The following is a 20,542-nucleotide window of genomic DNA, read 5'->3' on the forward strand; positions in this document are numbered from 1 at the left end:
TTAATTATTGTTTGAGGCGGAGGGGCACGGTCCATCTTTTTTGTGCATGTACAGAGCTTGCGGGCACTACGGCGCATTCAGGCACATTACATGAACACTCTAGCAGGGCCGCGGAAATTACATTTTTTCCACTTACAGACTGAGCGTTGTGCGCATGCGCTCGTCCCTCCCGCTCCCTCCTTTACACACACATTATTGATGCTAGGCAGTCCCTAATGGAAAAATTATGTAAACAGCATTAAAAGGCGGCTGCGGTGAAGTGTATCATGAGCGTGGAACTGGTAATCAAAAAACATAAGTTACTGTGCTGGTGATTTACATGGGGCATCAACATTCATGGACAAGGGCAAAGAACGGAATGTAAACATAATGGCCTGCGCTTGTTCTAAATCACGCTTTCCTTCATTTCTTTCGCAGGACTACTTGCTCGGCGCCTCCCATTTGGCAGCGTGTAATGAAATGTGATCAGCAAAGGCGCGCTGTCACCAACAACGGCCCTAGTCACATGTCGCAAAAATGTCTCCTGAGCTGCACAGCTCTAGCAACACCTCAAGAGAGATGCGGCCTTTTCTTTTTTCTTGTGGTATTGTAAAAAAAACAACTCAGAATTCAGATTCTGTTAAGAGGTACACAAAGGACAAAGAACACCATGGCCCTGATTCACAGAGATATATTTGGTTGTAAATGTATCTTTATCACTGAATTTACTGTTTTAAATTCGGCCAGGGATTCATAAAGAGATTCCTGGTGGTTTTATATGTATTTACGAGTGTGTATTTCTCTGCCTCCTGTGCAGAGAAACCCGCGCTTGGAAATCTCAATCAAGGGCCGGGAAGTGTCCATTCCAGCGTGTGTTTTGCTGTGGACGTTAGTAAACACCCACGGACATGTATGCTGGTGGACACTGCCAAACTCCTATCTGTCTCCTTAACACCCTGGAAATAGTTGGAGATCCTCTTGCTGGATGGAAAGGGAAACAGCTCACCCCAAGATTTGTTTAGGTGTACCTTGAGGGCTTTCTCCGTTGAGGAAAATGTATACTCTAGGTAAAACTAAAAAAGTGCGATTGCACAGGATTCCACATTGCCTCTGATGGTTCCATGCAAACGTCACACAAAATTGGGGACAGATGTGGGCCATCCTTTTTCAGCACCTCCTGATAAAAAGAAAGTAGAGTAAAGCCATCCATTTGATGTCACACTGTCCCCAGAGTTTTCATATGATATCCGAATTGTCTCTAAGCTGTTACAATGCCAACCTATTGTGGTTAATTTAATCAGAGAAAATGTCATTCCACTATACTGAACTCGATCTGTTAATCTACTTTAATAACTCCCTATGGTGCATTTAAAATAATTTTATGTTGATCAATATTGACAATAGTCATGTCATATCAGTTCGGTGCTTTCAGGTACACATCTCTTCAGAGGAGAATGTGATAGTCTGGGGACTAAAGCGTTTAGAGGACTGGCTTAAACACAGAATCTGTTTTGAATGACAATGTAAGTCTCCCTTTGACACAACGTCAACCACATTTTTCCAGGTTTTAGAATGACTTCTATTGTACTTCACCCCAGGCCTATGTGCTAGGCAGCTATCAATGTTTAGCTTAAAGCATGGTTTCAGCTATGCTAGTGCTACTAATGGTTATTTAAAACTAACTTCAGAGAATATTGTCTTTAGCTTCTATTCCAATGATCATGATGTTGATCACTTGCCTGACCTCCTTCTATTCTACATGTAGCTCAAGTAAGTGTCATTATATCAAGATTTTACTCAATAATGACCCCAGATTCCTGTGTTCCATGCAAAATACCCCGAGGGGTCAAATTGGAGCCTTTTTATATAAAAGTCACATAACATTCCAAGAAGTATTAACACATGTAAACAACCGCTGCTTTGAGAATTCTCCTTGGGAACTCTGGGTTTTTTGTTAAGAAGGACTCTGTCTGGAGGTGGTACTCTCCCTCCTCTTTATCTTCGATGGTAGGGGTTTCCAAAGAGATTGGAGTAGACGGCTCACTCACTTATCATGGCATGCTTCATCATCGGCGCCTATCCACACCCGGGCCCGGGTGAGATGATACTACCCGGGCGGACTCAACCATAGATTGAATGGGAGTTCTTAGATAAAGAAATACTGAACATGCAGGGATCCAGATGAGTGATGTTTAAAAATATCTCTAGGTATACCCAAACACTATGTTTTATTCAGAGGGTACTTGGGGTATGTATAAAAACGGGAATTTATTTGGTTTTACTGAATATGATTGTTCAGTTGTACCCCTTTTATAGTGCCAACTTGTTTCAGCCCTCACTAGGAGCCCAAGTGGGTCTGGGGCTTTTGTCAGGGCTATTTATCGACTTTTTCTCCCTGCTACTATATGGTGCACGCACTCCATGCACTATTGTAGGGCCTAATGCGCTCACCTGTCTTCTTTTCGTCCACAGTAGATTTGTTACTGCCAAGTTTTTTCAAGGAACATTGCGGCGGACGGAGTGGTGACGCTGAGGTAATCCTGCGGTGCTAAATCTTAGACAAATGTGTGACTATAAGACAGCATCTCCTACCTGATCTGCATGTCCCTTGAAAAAAGATAGCAGTAGAAAATCTACTGTGGATGAAAAGAAGACAAGTGAGCGCATTAGGCCTCACGATAGTGCATGGAGTGCGTGCACCATATAGTAGCAGGGACAAAAAAATAGATAAATAGTCCTGCCAAAGACCCCAGACCCACGTGGGCTCCTAGCGAGGGCCAAAACATGTTGGCACTGTAAAAGGGGCCAAATGAACAATCATATTCAGTAAAACCCAATATGTTCAAGTTTTTGTACATACCCCATGTACCCTCCGAATAAAACATAGTGTTTGTGTATACCTAGAGGTATTTTCAAACATCACTCATCTGGATCCCTGCATGTCCAGTATTGCTTTATCTAAGAAATCCCTTTCCATCGATGGTTGAGTCCGCCCGGGTAGTATCATCTCACCCCCGTGTGGATATGCGCCGATGATGAAGCATGTCACGATAAGTGAGTGTGGCTTCTACTCCAATATCTTTGGATACCCCTTCCTACGAAAATAAAGCAGAGGGAGAGTACCACATCCTGACAGAGTCCTTTTTAACAAAAGACTGAGAGTTCCCAAGAAGAATTCTTATAGCAGGTGTTGCTTATTTATGTGAAGATTATAAATGGGAGATTGAAACCTACCCTGCTCTTCTCTCACTCTCTATTGTGTAAAAGATTCCAAGAAGTATACCTGGAAAACTGCCCTTGGCAAAACTTCCCAGAAGTACTTTGTGCAAGATTTTTGAAATGGACAAAAATGGAAAAATGTGGCCCGGATGAAGGCATGAATCTCCGTCAGTAAATATGTACATCTTTGTATGGATTGAGCCGTATGAGTTTTGCCTACTATAACTGTGGGGAAATAATATTTTTGACACGTTTGTATGCATTATGACATAAAAAGGAAATTTGTGAAAATTCTATTGTCAAATTTGGAACAGGTTGCTAATTACCACTATCCATAAATAACTTGTTATTTAAATTGTTATTTTTTTGTCATTTTCCTCAAAATATATAATATACTTTAGAATATAAAATAGGTTACACCACCTAGAAGAGTAACAACCAATCCAATGTAGACTCAAGGGTAAGTTACAGTCATGCATTGGTGCAGATTTCATTTCAGGGACTCATAAAACTCTTCCATGTTCTTGCGTGGAAATTCACAGTGGACAGCTTTCCATGAGTAATACTGAAAACTATTTGTATTTCCATTTTCACATGCATGTGCATATTTTTCATGGGAATATATGTGCAAATGTGCATGCTTACTACTTTGTTTTTTCCCTAATCCTCTGCAGGTTTTGTGGTTCATTACTGTCTCCTCTCCATGAAAAATGATTCTTTGATGGTGGGAAGAGGTTGGACAATTGTTAGTAAACATTCACAAACATGGATCTTTCTGGATATGCATAAACTTTCAAGGCATTCATGACTTAAACCCCCCTCACCACCGTGGTAGATTTGCTCTCACAGAAACTTCCGTGTGAGTAAATGGATTTATGGCTGCAAAGTCAACTTTCTTGAATTGGAAAAGTAATTGTGCATTGGTAAATCAAGCAACTTGTGCGTGTAAGTATGACTTACATACAAGAAAAGTTTAAAAAATGAGGTTATATGGGTGGAATTATAGAAGATGCACCACTTTCCGATGTTTTGTGGTTTTGATATCGCCCCTGTACCCACAACGCATTAGGTAAGGGAGCCACTATGCAGTAAAGGCACCCTGAGCTACTGTTCAAGTGCCTGGTATGGAATCCATTTTCAAATCTTTTGAGTGTGTAAGTCAAAAGTGTGTGCGTCAAAAAGTTGCATTTCTCAATGCAAATCTCAGAACTGGTTTAATGCCTTTATAATTGTAAAGGGCAGTTCCAGCTGCAGAAAATCAGCAACATATCTAGATATTCCACAGTCATAATTGTAAGGTGGGAGTTGGAAAATAGTTATTCCTATGGGAGTTAATTTTGCTACTCTAATAAATATCCACAAAGATGTACACCTATGGTTATTCAGATATTAAAGTGAAGCATTATCAAAAACTCATTAGATTTATACAACTATCATTACTACATGTATGTGTAAGTGGTATAGTGTGTGTGTGGACTTAACACCTACTATTTTCAGAAGGTGTTGCGCTAATAATTTAATTACATGTAAAATATTTCCTTGGGAAAAAGAGGGAAAACATAAATATGCAACAGCACATTCACCCCAAATATATGACTGTGATTTTCTGCCATGCAGAGACTCCATAGTCAGAGTTAGGGCTGACATATATACCAGGACAATCTATTTATTTATGTATTTATATAAAAGGTTTTATATAGCGCTACTGGACCCAAGAGTATCAGAGCGCTTTACAGAATGGGTAAACAAAGTGAGGCAAAATTACAGAGTGAATTAAACTAACATAGGATAAGGCATTAAACGAGGGAAAAGGAAAGAAAGTAACTAAGGGATAAATAAGGGAGACAAGGAAAGTTGAAAAGTAGTAAAGAAGAGGGAGAGGGGGAGAGAAAATAGGAAAAGGAAGAAAGAAGGGGTGGGTTGAGGAGAATACAAAATAAGAACAGAGTCGTTATAGCGACGTTAGGTACCCCAATATTTGTTGAGAAGAAGCACCTTGAGTCTTTTTTTTAAGAGAGGGTAGGAGGGGTTGCAGCGAAGATCTTTGGGGAGAGAGTTCCAAATCGTAGGGGCATTACCAGAGAATGCACGTGATTGGGTCTTTTTACATTTGAGTCTCAGGGGGATGAAAAGATTCTTGTAGTTTGTCAGAGAGGTAAGAGGGGGTGTTTTGGTGAAGGGCTTTGTGAGTGATACATGCCATCTTGAAGGTGGATTTACCTTCAATTGGGAGCCAGTTGAGGTTTTTGAGGACAGGAGAGATGTGATCAAATCGCTTACAGTCAGAGAAAAGCCTGGCAGCCAGGTTGAGAACAGATTTAATTGGGGCAAGGTGGACTTTATGGGTGCCAACAAGGATGGCGTTGCCATAGTCAATTCTGGAAAGTACAAGAGATTGGACAACGATTTTGAAGTCATCAGCTGGAATGAAAGGTTTGATTTTTTTAAGGTGGAGAAGCGTGAAGAGAGCAATTTGTGCAGTATTTTTAATGTGAGGGATGAGAGTAAGATTCTGATCAATGCTGAAAACCAATGTTCCCTTTGGGGTGCATATATTTCTTTATAGTTTACGCATCACCAGCAATGAGTAAACTACAGAAAATGAAAACTTTTATCTGTACCAGCACAAATTTACTGCTCTTCTATGTATCAGCCCATTATAGCGTGTGTCTACACAATAAAATGCAAGTGCACCCCGTGATCTAACAGTGATCCATAGACAAAAGTTTAAGGACCATCTTTGAGATTGTCTGAGAGATATTCACAGTATGAGAATGTGAAACGTGCAATGTCATTGTCATATAAATGTACAGAAGAACGTTTCTGCCGTCACTCCATTCATTTCTGGTGCAATTCACATAGCTAACTCTGTGTGCATGTCAACCGTGCTAAATGTGGACCTCAGCCTTATGCTGTGCAACATGCCTGCGGTCTCTGAGTTGTGCACAAAGTGCAGAGCAATCGAAATTAATACATTGTTTAGAAAATGATACCGACAGGCTGTGGTTGTCAGAGGAAACTGTTTCAATGTGAGATTTGTTCGAGTTCCCCAACTAACTATTACATTTCAGAGATAAACTGTTTTCACTGAAGGTAATCTTTAGTAGTTTGGACTGAGCAGCAAAGCAATCCTAGGAGAAAATGTGTGCAGTTGTATGTAGTGCCTCTTCCTAACCCGCCAAACAAGGATACTGTTAAATAAAAGATAAAGTGGACCTTTATCTTTTGTTGTTTCTTTAACCTTATTTTTGATTAGTGAAACAGTGTCGCTTTTGTTTCAACCTGGACCTAGGCTCCTTAACCCCATCCGCGCTAAGCGTTTTACCGCTGTGCGCTAAAGATTCGCAATTACCGCATTACATGACGAGCTCAGCTCGTCATGAGCGTACGACAGGCGTACCTCATGACGAGCTGAGCTCGTCATGAGTGTGGAAGGGGTTAAGTGACCAAGTGCCTGACATATCAAAGGGCTTTCTTCATTCTGGGTCTTTTGGGAACATCTTTGGAACACAGGGGCCCAATTGAGGCCAGATGGCCAACAAAATGTCAGTTGTCCCAAGTCAAGATTTCCATGTATCTGGAGTGCAACACAGGCCGTCTGGATGATAGTGAATGCCATATCCGATCAGGACTAGATTAGGTTGTGAAGGCTTAACAACTTTTTTTGGCAACTGAAAAATTGAAAGTGGAAGAATGCATAGCAGAGATCCAATAATGCCACGTCTTGGTTGATGAATGCTTAGTCGAGCCACCCACTACCCTCATAAATACAAACACTTTGCCCTGCAAAAAAGGGAAAATAGCTCCAGTGGACATACATTAACTGGGTATTCTAAACCACCGCAGCAACTTCCTGTGCATAGGACGTCTTCTCACTTCCAGAAATTTAGGATCACATGATGAATGTTTTCCAGAAGGCAAATAGATGATCCCCACCAGATGGAAATCTAATTGGTTCTGAGCATTTTTTCAGTTAAATCTCTCCCCCAAAAATTGAAACAAATCTTGAGTGACTTGAGTGACTAGAATTCAAGATGTACTAGGCACAAATCTTCCCATTATGTTCTCACATGGGCTATGAACTATTCTATGCACAGATAGGTGTTTCCATTCATTTTCAAGTTTCTTATAAAGCCTCAGTTTGTCAATATGGGTTCTATAAGCTATATCTAGTTTGCCTTGAGGGGAGCCTTTGCCACAACCCCTTGAAAGTTACATTTATTTGCACAACATGATGCATTTTTTGCAGTGGAACAAGTCTAACATGGGAAAAAGCACTGGCTGTAGAGTGATTTATTAAATGTGTTGAGTGTCTTCCTCACAACACCTCCTCTGGGATAGCTTCGGACTGCTCTGCATTACTGCCATGAGCATCAAGTGCAAAATAGGCCGGCTTAGTTCAAAGAATGGGGGCCGACTGTAGGTTGTCTTCTGGACACCAGGGCAAAAGGCCCCAGTTATTTCAATTGTTGTCCAGTACCCCTTGACTGTCATGGAAGTCTCAGACACCGGTTTCCCACAAATATGTGTACTAACCTGACTTTTTTCCCCATATATGGCCAAACCATGAATATTACTAATTTATTATATTGCGTAATAACCATTAATGTATTTATTAATAATCTGGGGAATTAGTAATTGATAGATCAAGAGTTTAGATCAGTGGATGAGTGTAATATGGCAAAAGATTCTTTTAGAGAGCAAACAGCCACACATCGCAAGCTATACATTTGTAATTGTTCGGAGATGGTCCAGAACAGTAACATTTACTTTGTAATGTGTTGGTTGTTACAATTTACACAATCCAAGTGTCTGTTTGATGTCCTAATAGGAAAACAGTAATCAGACAATAAAAAACAGAGAGCAGTGAATTATTTAGTTGAAAAAATAGGGAACCTCAATTAATCGTGGCATGAAACTCTAATTCATTTTAAAGTGCTGTCATTTTTTTCACTGAAAGTAGAACAGATATGTTCAATGAAGTTAGGCCTTTTTTCTTTTATTTGTAGTTTTATTACAAAAAGATAGAATACTTTTTAAACTTAACATTTTATACATATGTGCACCCCATAGTCCTGGATTAAAATAAGATATACAATTGTGTCAACATTTGTTTGTTAATTTATTACAGAGCTCCCCTAACTTGGGTGCCCGGGTGCTTAGATCTACTCAGCAACCACGTGTAGTATACTGTGGATGTAGATAAGCCTTTAGATGAGAATGTCAGAAGGAGAGGCAGGGAACAAATCAAACATCCAAAGAAAATGCCTTCTAGACTTTGACTCTCACATATGCAAATGCCGTGCCTCACAGTATTGAGTGTCTGATGTTGAGAATCAATAAAACCTAGCCAGAGGATGAACATAAACATCTGACTGGTGCTGAGGGAGAGAGTAAATATTTGACAATGGAAAATAGGGCTTGGACATTGTTGGATCTGGCAGTGTCTGGTTGGCTGAAGGGATGCCCCTAGCCAGGCAGAGCTACCACTTCTGTCGAGGCAGGTGATTACAATTGTTGTATAACCCATGCTCACCCTTGGGTAGCTTAGCACTGACAGTCAGGCTCACTACAGAGGCAATGTGGGAAGCAAAGGCCCTGCAGCCATTCGCGATAAATGCACTGAGCATTACAAAAGAGATTTCACATAGGATGTATGTAAAAACGTTTATATTCAACACACATATTCAATCATTATAACATGACCATCATATACTTTTGGGCATAAAACACAATCAGAAATATTACAAGCAGAACTAGGCCAATTCGTATTGTCATGATTTTATTAGTACTCGCACTGTGGACAATTCCTAATCTACCCCACCCCCAATTGAGAGAGTTAAGCAGTGCTCAATAATAATGTACATACACAAGAAAATAGAACACTTTTTAGCAGCACCGTGGGCCAAACCCAAGCGGGAGAAACCAAATGTCAAAAGGTATTGTGCTTGTGGCACCAAACAACGTATAAGGTAGCACCACTGGCCAGTGTCATGAATCACATGCAGTCCACATATGATCACTCCCACACGCTCTGCACCACTACTCTGTGCGACAGGTATCAGCCAGTCCATACAGCACATTCTTACATGCACACATGCACTCAGCGCCCTAATGCGGTACCACTCGTACCCAGCAGGTAAATGGTTCACCCTCTGCCGAATCCATGGCCCAAGCCTCTCTCCACCCTCAAGTACACCCCTATTGCTCTATACCCCCAGGTGGAAGATAACCAGCCCCACCACCTGTAAACTGGGTCGCACGCGGCCAAAGTCACACTTAGCCTGGGTCCTCAAGAAGCAGGTGGGAATATGTAACAGTTTTAATTAGGAGGTAGATGTAAACAAGGGAGAAGTTAGCAGCAACTTGGGAAGCTCACTCACACGTCTCAAAACATAAAGGAGTCATACAGTCTCTTGACCTGCTACCAGACTGTCTCGGAAGCATTTCTTTAACCCAGTCAATCTCTTTCACTACTACCTGGCACCAAGATGTCTTCGGGAGAGGCCAGGTGTGGAAAGGGCAATTGGTCCACCAGGATGTGAGTCAACAAGGGAACGACCGATGAATGAGGAGAAACACAGGGAAGCTTCTCAACAGGATGAGGCACCAGATTGGTACACGATGATATGAGTCATGCCCATGTGATCTGGGCACAGCGTTTGGTGCACGTAGGGATGAGTCGCACCTGGCACTTCAGATTTTGGACATGATAAGTTGAAAATTCCTCATCTCCCTGGTAAAGAGGGACAAGGACCGGCGCATGTTGAGTTGGGTTGCACCAGGTAGTTACAGTCACACACACACACACTGTAGAGCTGCAATGCTGTACCTACCTGGAAATGTGGCAGGGTCCAGTGCACAATGATACAGGTTGCACCAAACCAGTCAGGTCACACACAAACAGGGGCAAGTTCAGCAGAGCCACATGAGGCAGAATGAGGCTACTCTAGGTACACCAGGACCACCTCCAAGGGTCACACCCTGTGAATGGGGTGGAGTCCCGTAACCAGTAAATCTCATCACCACTAATAGATGCTTATGAGTGTCATGGTCCCCAAAGTATGGGAACCACACTTCTGGTCTCCAGATACAAACAAGTGTTAGGTCCATGCTCACACCACACTACCAGTTGGGATTTAGTAACCTAGGTGGGCTCACGAGCGGGCACTGCTCCGCATATGTCACAATAGAGAGTGTAGGTTCCACGGGGGAGGGTCTTTGATGTCTCTGAGATCTCCGGGAGAGCAGAAGGCCTGCTGTTGGGCCCTTGGAGAGCACACTACAGAGTGCCACACTTCAGAGGTTCCTTGGCCCAGGCCAGTCTCTATTTGGACCCTTAACCTCCATTTGTACAACAGAGTCCTCTGACAATGTGCACCCCACAAGCGTTTCTCACCCTTTGCTGAAGGATGGCAGCCAATGTTATACTGTTGTGTGATTTTGAAGTCAGGGTGGTTTAGGGGTTTTCCCATTTTAACCACATATTTCTCCCCGAAATTGTAGGCCTGTCTGACATGGGGCCTTGGAATGCAGATCTTAATATTTAGTAGGGCCATGATCCTGCTTCTAGAGGCTAAGTGTCACAGCCTTGATCTTCAATCTTTTTTATTCTGCCCTCAATTGGTAAAGTTCTGCCGGTCCCGTGGGATGCCCATGTTTTATGGCTGTTGGCTGAGGGATGCACAGATGTGCTCCCTCTGACCCCTGGTGTCCACTGGAGCTAGACACCATGGTCCCTGAGACTCTTGAAGCATAGAAATATCGATATTTTATAAGTACCATTTCTAGGCCAGTTATGCCAAAAAACCTCTTTACCAATGGAAAGAGTTTGGCACTGTGAGTCCATTGATATGAAACATCACAAGGTTGCTCCATTGCAATCCACCATTGCAGTGCAAAGTATTGTCAACCACTTCCCCATATTAACTTATGGGCAGAGCAGGCCTCATTGGTAGTGAAAACACACAAAGGCATTCCTCACTACTTGCACATACATGCACTACTGCACACCGACCTGCGATGGTAGGATGGACACATGGTTTCTAGCACTAGTGGTGCCAGTGCACCCGCCCAAATCTGCACAGCAGACGGGACACAGGTTTAACAGTGTATGTGTGCACGCACTAATCTGCGTTAGAGATGGAACTTGCAATCACAAGTACCATAGATGAGGGTGTGCACTTACAGCGAAAAACACTGTCAAGCTGCTGATGAGTTTTACCCACGATCAAAACCAGTGCGCACCCAAAGGTCTGCAATGACAGATCGTCCTGTGGTCCAGAACATGGAATTAACACTGTTTCCCAACACGGATAGGAAGGGTGCGTGCACTTTCACATGGCAAGGACAGGCCGGGCACATGGTTTACCCAGGCCAGAGCACTACCCTGCCTGGCCCAGCGAATATGGGTGGACCTTCTCACAGGTATGGTTGCGCACTCCAGTCCAGTGATGGTGGACCGGACACCTTGCTGCTAGCACCATGGATGCAAGTGCTCAGACACAGGCCTGCACCGGCACCGGTGCACACACCCCAGTCTTCATTGGCAGACCAGCCAATTTTCTGGAACAGAGTGTCAGCGCCTCTTCCTAACATTTGCAGGAAGGTGCCTGCACTTCCCCACAGCTTTGAAAATGAGGATGGGTGGAGGGCCTGAGGCCATTTCAGAGATTCAGTAACTCCCCAGGAGTATCCATGGTGAGAGCTGAACTTTAAGGCAGGGAAAGCCCCATGTGGGGGTTCCTCTCTACCAGGGCAGGGAACATCCATATGTGCCCACTCAGCCTTCAAGCTACCACTCCTCAGGTGACTGTCAGGGCTTTCCTGGGGGGTGCCCTCATGATAGGGAACAATTCACTCTGGGTTGGCTGAGGTGAAAGTGATGCCAACTTAGACAGGGTGCAATGACGGCCTGCCATGGCAGACCCAAGATAGGGCTGACAGCGAACTATACGGTGGCACACTCAGTGCTATTTCCCACTGCTTAGTCCATGCCGTTCCCACACTGGGTATGTGGAGTACTTGTGTACAGGGCGTATCAAGTTATAGCACCAAAACCTCATCATATCTGCACCCCCAGCCCAATGTGGGCAAGATGGACGTGCACACCTTCCCTCTGCTGTACAAGGGGGAGGTGCCCAGTTTTCTAAGGTTCTGCAGGAAGGGTCATCAAAGACTAAGAGGAAAAAGCTAAATGCTTTGGGGTAATTTCCCCTAAGGAGACCAGGACCAACAGATATAGCAAGGGATGATTGATGAATTGCCCAAAAACAGATGCCAAGGGAATGTATTTCTGTTAGAAATGGGTGTGTCTAATTGGCAGAGGTAAGGACCTTAGTCCAAATTGGGACCCTTGATTCCAGTGAGGACAAGGGGGATATGCACTTTAAATAACCCCATATCACCTCCTGGGTAGCTGGGCACGAGCAGACAGGCTTATCCCAAAGGCAATGTGTAAAGTATTTGTACACAAAACACACACTAATGCAGTGATAACATCACACATGGACACCACACCAGTTTAGAAAAAAAAGTATCTTTATTTAAACTCAACAAGACCAAAACGACAAAAATCCAACATACATGTAATAAGAATATGACTTTAAAGGGTTTCAAGCAACTTGGTCCATAGAAAACTATGCATGAGTGATTCTACACAAAATACCTGTCGATGCTTTAAAATTCACAAGGCCAAACAGCTGCAGAGAAGGGAAGCGTTGAGAAACAAAGAGATGCGTCAGTTCCTGAGTACTCAAGGAGGCAAAGCAACAGTTCTGCTGCACGCAGGAGACATGATGCATTGAATCTAAATTGTAGGGGGAATTGATGCATTGACTCCAAAACAGTTCTGTTCTGGGGGTTATGCATCGGGAAAACTTGCCACAGAGGTGTGATGTGTGGAAACTCAGGATGTTATGGTGATCAATGCGGCAGTGGCAAGCGGTGCTGCGTTAGTTTCTCCAGCCGCAATCCCACGATGCGCTGGTTCTTGCAGCTGTGACAGGTGCTCCTTCATCTCTGGAGCAGCGCAGTGGTGTGTGGAGTTTCTTTTCGCACAGCGATTCTGCATTGGGAAAACAGCCTCAAGAAGAGTAATGCTTCGATTTTCTCAGTTATTCAGGTTTCTTCAGAGGCCCAGAAGAACTGGAATAGGCACCTCCTCGCAGGTCAGAACTCTCAGCAGCAGAGTTTAGGGGAGCTGGGGATGAAGACTTTGTGTTCCTGAGACTTCATAACAAGAGGCCAGCATACACATGCCCTTGGCGACTTTTCTTCAAGTAGATTCACAGCAATGTTCCAGTCTTTGTCCTTTCCTTGGCAGAAACAGAAACTGCATGCCAACCCCAATAGCACACAGCAAAGCCGGCAGTACTCCTCCTCAAAGCTCTTTAGCTCTTCAGCTCTTCTCCTTGGCAAAGGTTCCTCTTGAGTCCAGAAGTGATCTAAAAGTTTGGGGTTTAAGGTCTACTACTCATACTACATTTCATCTTTGTTTTCATTGTGCTAGGGTCTCTGAGCCCAGTCCAAATCAGCTCTGTTCTCACTGGTGCAGTATGACCACAGGGGGTGGCGACACAGTCAATCCACAAACAGGCAGAGGCACACCGAATCGTTAAACATGAAAATGGCCACTTTCTAAAAGTGGCACTTTCCAACACGCAATTTAAAAACCATCTTTACTAAAAGATGGGTTATTACATTCTGAGTTTAGAGACCCAAACTGTATTTGCGGCCGCCAGAATGCTTTCAGGGACTCCCAAATATAAACCTATCTCTCAGGTCATCCGAAATTACCATTGGCTGGTGATCAAGAACTGTATAAAATTTAAAGCTCTCTGTCTCACTTTCAAAGCCGTACACAAACAAGGCCCACAGTTTCTGATAAAACAGTTAGCTACCTACTGTCCCAGCAGACAACTTAGATATGCTACTGCGCATCAGTTGATGGTACCACGTACAAAGACGGTGTCTTGGGGAGACAGACATTTTGTGGTGACAGCAGCCAGGCTCTGGAACGCTTTACCGTTACAGATTCGCTCATGTCAATCCCTATTCCAGTTCCGTAAGATGATAAAAACATGGCTGTTTAATCAGTAAAATCAGTCTTGGATCCTGCACTGAGTCTATCGCGCCGAGACGCCCAAGGGCATTTGTTCGCACTTTATAAATGTTAAAAATAAATAATTAAATAAATAAATATTTCTCCATCGTGTACCAATGGAAAGTTATACTTGTAAAATGTTACAATTATCTCCCATTCTACTCTATAGTCTTTCAATAGTGAAAAACGAAATTCACAGTATTTCACTACCAGGTCATGTCACACAGACCAGTACATATCCTGCCTTTTACATACACTGCACCCTGCCCATGGGGGTATCTTGGGCCTACCATAGTGGTGCCTTGCTTGTAAGACAGGGGAAGGTTAGGGCCTGGCAAGTGGGTGCACTTGTGAGGTTGACTTGGCAGTTTAAAACTGCACACAGACACTGCAGTGGCAGGTCTGAGATACCTCTTCAGGGCTACTCATGTGAGTGGCATAATCAGTGCTTCAGGCCTGTCGTAGTTTAGCAATCATTAGGTTAAGCATTAGCAGAAGACATCCAGTATTTCAAGGCGATCTTGCCCGTTTTACAGAATCCATTTTGTATTTCTGTCGGCCATTTTGTATGCCATGTGCTCTGTCCTACCTTTCTGTCAACTGCACTTGAAATCTGCCTAGAGACAAGATATGTTTAGTCTCCTCTACTTTGCACATGCTCAGAAGAGCATACAGCTGTCTCCAACTTGTAACTGTCAAGATGTGCCCATCAAAATTAGCTAACTGTCTGCCCTTCCCACTTGTTGCTAGCACACTCTCTGTATGACCTTATATGTGTCTGAAACCAATACTCTGTACCTTGTACTGCCTTCATTTCAGCCCCTGTGTGGGTATAAAAGGACCAAGCTCCTTCTAGTCAGTGTGCTACCTCATACTATACCGAAGGGTGTTGTGTGAATGTAGTTCCACCTCATGAGGTTTAATAAACTCTGTTTTTTCTATTCAAGTTTCTGTGCCAACTTCTTACTATTGGTCTAAGGACTCTGAGCAGAGAAGAGTGAATCCCTTGCACTAGTAGGCCTGGCTGGGGCTTGCTACTACAGGCCCACTAGTACCATTTGATTTACAGGCCATGGCACACTCAGTGCACTTTACTAGGGACTTCCCAGTAAATCAAATATGTGAATCAGGGAGATCCAATTGTAATAACAATTTGCACAGGTAACACTTTCACAATGATCAACAGTGGCAAAGTGCCCAAAGCACCTAAGCCAGCAAAAACAAAATCCAGCACAGTATCAAAAATACAGGTGGTAGAGGAAAGAAGTCAGTGGAAACCACACTAAAGATGACAAGTCTAACAGTTTCTCAATGAACAACCAATGAACAACCTTTAGGTGCTGACAAATAAGGCTCTTCAGACGAGGATAAGCAGGGCTGCAAAAGGTTCTATGATCTGTAAACAATCGTTGAGATAAAGGGGAATCCTCAAGAAAAAACAAATATGATGATCTAATTAAGAGATAACATTCTTCTGAAATAAAGAAAAGCAGGTGTACCTTAAATTACAGATATTACCCTTGAAGTTCAATTGAGCATTGAAAACGAAATTTACATTGGTTGTGTAGCAGTGGTGATATCAGATAGGTCTATTGCTTTTGAAAACATTGATCATGTGCTCTTAGCCCTGACAAAGCACAAGCGTTACATTGGTGAGACTATTCTAAAATGGATTTATGTTTTCCAACCACTAGCAAGCACTGATACAGCCCTCTTTTGATGCATAATCAAATGGATAAAACGATGAACTCTATGTGCAAAGGTGCAGCAGTTGTTCTACACCTGTACAGTGAGAACACACAGATACCCTAAAACCTAATTGATTAGAAACATACTGCTTGATTTACATATTGGGGAACAGCTTACTTCATCATAGCGGTGACAACTATCTAATCCGCCAAAATATAAATCCACTAGGATATAATAGGATTTATATTTCAGTGGACAGGATATCAGTCACCGTTGTGACGGAGTAACCCATCCTCCAAGATCTAAATCAGGCCCGTAGTCATGCTATGTCAGTGCTCACCAAGCTACAAACATGGATGACAAACAACTCTACAATTCAACCCAAAAAGACAGAGTTTATCCTTTTGTCACCCCAATTCAAAACCAGCTTTGATCCTGAACTATTTAAGAAAGAAACGTGAAGAGACTTTTTGCCTGTCCCGTCTCCCTGTGTGATCTCACTAGGATTCACACTTGATGCTTCACTATCCAAGGTACATTATGTCAAAAGTGGCCACCTTCCAGCTGCAGGCACTGAAGAAAAATCAAACCTTTTCTGTCTCCTGCCCAATTCAAATCTGCTTCACACACATTGATAGTATGGAGACTGGACTGCTGGAGCAGAGTCACATTTATTTTGGGTTATACCTTCCCCATATGCAGCCTCCTGGCACTGCAGTCGATTGCACTCTGTCCAACAATGAATTCAAAGATTTCCGGTACAAGTGACTTGGGAGAAAAACTGCTCACTGATTACTCCCAGATTTCTTTCTGTAAAACTCTGACTTCAGCTATCTTTTTCATTTTTTTAAACGTCATTCACTGATGAGATAATTTTGCAGGTATTAATGAAATCTTCAATATATTCCGAGAAGTACAATTATTTTCATCTCGAATTAAATATTTTACAAAACAGACGTTTTATGATAGCAAATATCTCTAGCAGCGGTCCTGTTCACCAACACACCTTCTCGGCATCTCGTTGTATTTGCGAAATTACCAGCAGATTAGATGAGGGTTTAAAAATGATACAGTATTGTAGATCTAAGTGTCTCACAAAAAAAGTGGAATTAAATACTGTGACGCAGCACTGACGGTGTGCAGTCAGTCTGACAACAACGTTGTGCTGGTGTTCTTGGCCAACCTTCTTTTAAATTAGTCAAACATGGGTTACTACAGGGTTGTACTACTTTCTTATCACCACTTACAACCTCTAAACAGTGATAAAATGTATGGGCCCGATCCATAAAACGTTGTACATTTAGACTAGCAGACATACTCCTACTCAAGGGTTTAAATGTAATATTTATGGAAATGTAACAACATTTTTCCCAGCAGTCTGTACCATTTGAAGTGTACCAGTCCTGCCAAGTATCACGCATCAGGTGTGATGCTAGCGCATTTCAGTGTGGTGTTCCCGCATCACCGCACTGAAATGCATTGTCACGCATTTGTGCCACTGACCGGCACTCTGATGACAGCGCTGGAACAGCGCCTCTGACACCTGTGCGCTGTGTGCCCGGCCTGGGCCATAGCAGACTTTACTTTGACTTGCTCCCACTAGTGCGTGCCACAATGTTGCAATCTGCCTGGAGACCTGGGCTGGGCCTGCCTTCAGCAGTTACGTTACGGGCAGCTCTGTGGCGCCGTCGTGCCGCTGGCTGCCTGCGTAGGACGGCGAGGGCGCGAGGCAATACTTTATTAATTTAATATAATTAACCCGGCGGCCGTTGCAGAGGCGGACGGGCACAGCACAGACTCCTAATGTTAGCCTCCCCTGTATGTTGCCCCGTATGCTGGACACAGCAGTCGAAGGTGTGCCGGCCTGGGACGGAGGCCTACTTTTAATGCACATCCAAGGGGAAGCCGTCCGCTCTGGATCACGGGAGTCTTTGCCCTGCTCGCTCGATGTTTGGACCAGGGCTAGCTGTGTCCAGGAGACAGACTGTAGAGACTCAAGGCGGCAGAGACCCACCCCCGAGAGGCCTGTGGAGAGTGCGGGTTGCAGCACCGTGACACTTTGCACCAACCGGCCGCGCTTCAATAAACACAGTCTGATCCCGAGGAGAGACCGAGAGACAGGGCAGACAGTGGGATTTTTAGTGAGGGGCTGGCTGCCAGTTTCATGGTACACTGGCCGAAACCATGCGCCGACGGCACACAGTGTTATTAGGTGTTTGAACTCCACTTTCCATTCAGGTAAGCCATAAATATGCCTGCTTTATAATTTACTATTTCTTTTGCGAAGTTTTTGATTGTATCAATATGTATTTTTGGGACATTTGTATCATTGACTGGTGACTGTGGGTAAACTTTAGCTGTGTTACGATTTAAATTTAAAAACGGCATGCATTACTGGGCCTATGCAATCGATAGTAGTACAGCTGGTTTTGACATGTTGTCACTTTTCAGCAGTGGGTGAATTTATATAAAAACATCTTACTTTTCATTTTTCCCTTGCCACCTGCCCAATTGGTGTCGTGCACAACACTTAATACGCTGGTCTGTTCTGTGTGATGTTGAGTTTTTGGTATGGGCACAGGATGTTTTCTCTAACTGCAGCCTCCCCCAACCCATCTGGACATAATTGGCAGGCCAAACGGATCTGAACTTCACACTAGTGAAGCCTTCCAGTCATATGCGTTTGTCACAGTTTGGAGGACAGGCTTTTATTGCATCCCTAACGTGACCCGTGGAAAAGAGATACTACAACAGAAAGGCTGTCTGTCAGATGACTCAAGCAGCCCTGCAACACTTTCAAGGAGCAGAGCTGGCCAGAGGAGCTGAGACCTTTACTGTGTAAATCACCGCTCGGGTGCAAGGCCCTCCCTGCAGCTGTAGTGTGCACTTGTCACAAGCTCTTTTAGTTCAATAGCAATTTTGCATTCATTTATCACTACGGGCCCTCGTGTGAAGTTACTGCCCTTCCATTTCTGGTGCTGTGCAAACGTTTTAAGATTTCCTTAGAGTGTTTTGTTGCTCAGATTGGTGTAATTTCTGATATTTATGTTTCCCTCATCTTCATTGCTTGATTTTGCACACAAGAAAGTGTCACTCATAGTCACTGTATGTCACTCATAATTACACTGAAAGTATGAAAATGTCCCATAACATTCTGAAACCTTGGCAGCTATGCACAGTTTAATAATTAGTGCACACACAGTCTGATCTCTGATAAATTATTTTAATCACACACAATCAATTTAGTTGACAGGCGGGCTGCTCTGTCCCATCATCCTTCTGAATGAGCCTGGTTCATCTGCAGATCTGATTTAACCACAGTAAATCTGCAGGCCCGGCCGCAGGGCTGCTCTGTCTCATCATCCTTCTGAATGAGCCTGGTTCATCTGCAGATCTGATTTAACCACAGTAAATCTGCAGGCCCGGCCGCAGGGCTGCTCTGTCTCCTCATCCTTATCATGGGCGCCCTGACTAAGTGGGTTTATCTTCCCAGACTACGGGTCAGCGCGTGACTGTTTTACCAGCCAGGCTAGCTCTCGCTGTTCTCTCGGCACTGGGTCCCAGGTCGGGGCAGGTGATTGGGGGGCTGAGGGAGTTTCTTGTTGCTCAAATGTCTGTTATTTCTGATATTCAGTTTCCCTACTCTTCATTGCATGATTTTTGCTCGAGAGAAAGTGTCACTCTTAGTCGTTGGAATGTCACTCATAATTTCACAGAAATTGTAAAAATGTCACACATGGCAATCTGAAACCTTGGCAGCTATGGTGTACTACTGGCACTGTCACGCGACTTTCCTCCTCATCAGTGATGTTTTATGAGCAGGGAATAACTCTGTAGTCGGGAATGGGAGCCTGTTGTGCAATGACACATTTTATTTATATTTTTTACTCCAGGGGCAGAACATTTTTGCCCATGGAGAGGTCCCTTCCTACACACTCAAAGAAATGTGTGGGTGTTCCGCTTACCTCACACTGCTGGAGTAATCTCCGACCATTACAAGAATGAAAGGTGTCACAGAGGTGTTTATGATTGCTCACAAACTCACCAGTGTATGGTCATTCATAAACTCCTCATGCCTTGTGTACTTTGCATTTGTACACAGTTGTGGCTTAGTTAAATAGTAGTAAAATCATTTATGGCTAACAACCTTTTGACTGCTGTTAAGTGTAAATAAAACTACTATCGGCATAAGTGTGCCGTTTTCGCCATTACATCTAATAGGATATTCACTTCACTCCTCTTTGGGGCCTAAATTCAAACTGAACAGGCGATGTGGTCTATTCGTTTATCTACAAACAACCATTCTATGGATTCTGTCAGAGGTGATGCGATCGGAACTAATCAATATGAAGGTTTGTAAGCGAAGCAATATCCTGGTGTTCTTCTGTAAGAGGTTCGTCTCTGGTGCAGCTGTATAATTCATATTTGTTTCCCCTTTTTTCTGTTATGCCAAGAATATTTCCGGTGTTTGCTCGTGCTCTACAAATTAAATGTTTATATAAACACATCACAAATTGCACTACCGCAGCACGCTGTTGAATAGAGGACATT

General features: G+C 43.4%; 1 protein-coding gene across 1 annotated transcript in view; it reads right to left on the reverse strand.

Moving 5' to 3' along the window:
• TRHDE (thyrotropin releasing hormone degrading enzyme) overlaps positions 1-20,542 on the reverse strand; it is a 2,026,389-nt gene that overhangs the window by 375,056 nt on the left and 1,630,791 nt on the right. The window lies entirely within an intron of this gene.

The sequence above is a fragment of the Lissotriton helveticus genome, chromosome 1_1 (assembly GCF_964261635.1).
Source record: "Lissotriton helveticus chromosome 1_1, aLisHel1.1, whole genome shotgun sequence".
Taxonomy (NCBI): domain Eukaryota; kingdom Metazoa; phylum Chordata; class Amphibia; order Caudata; family Salamandridae; genus Lissotriton; species Lissotriton helveticus.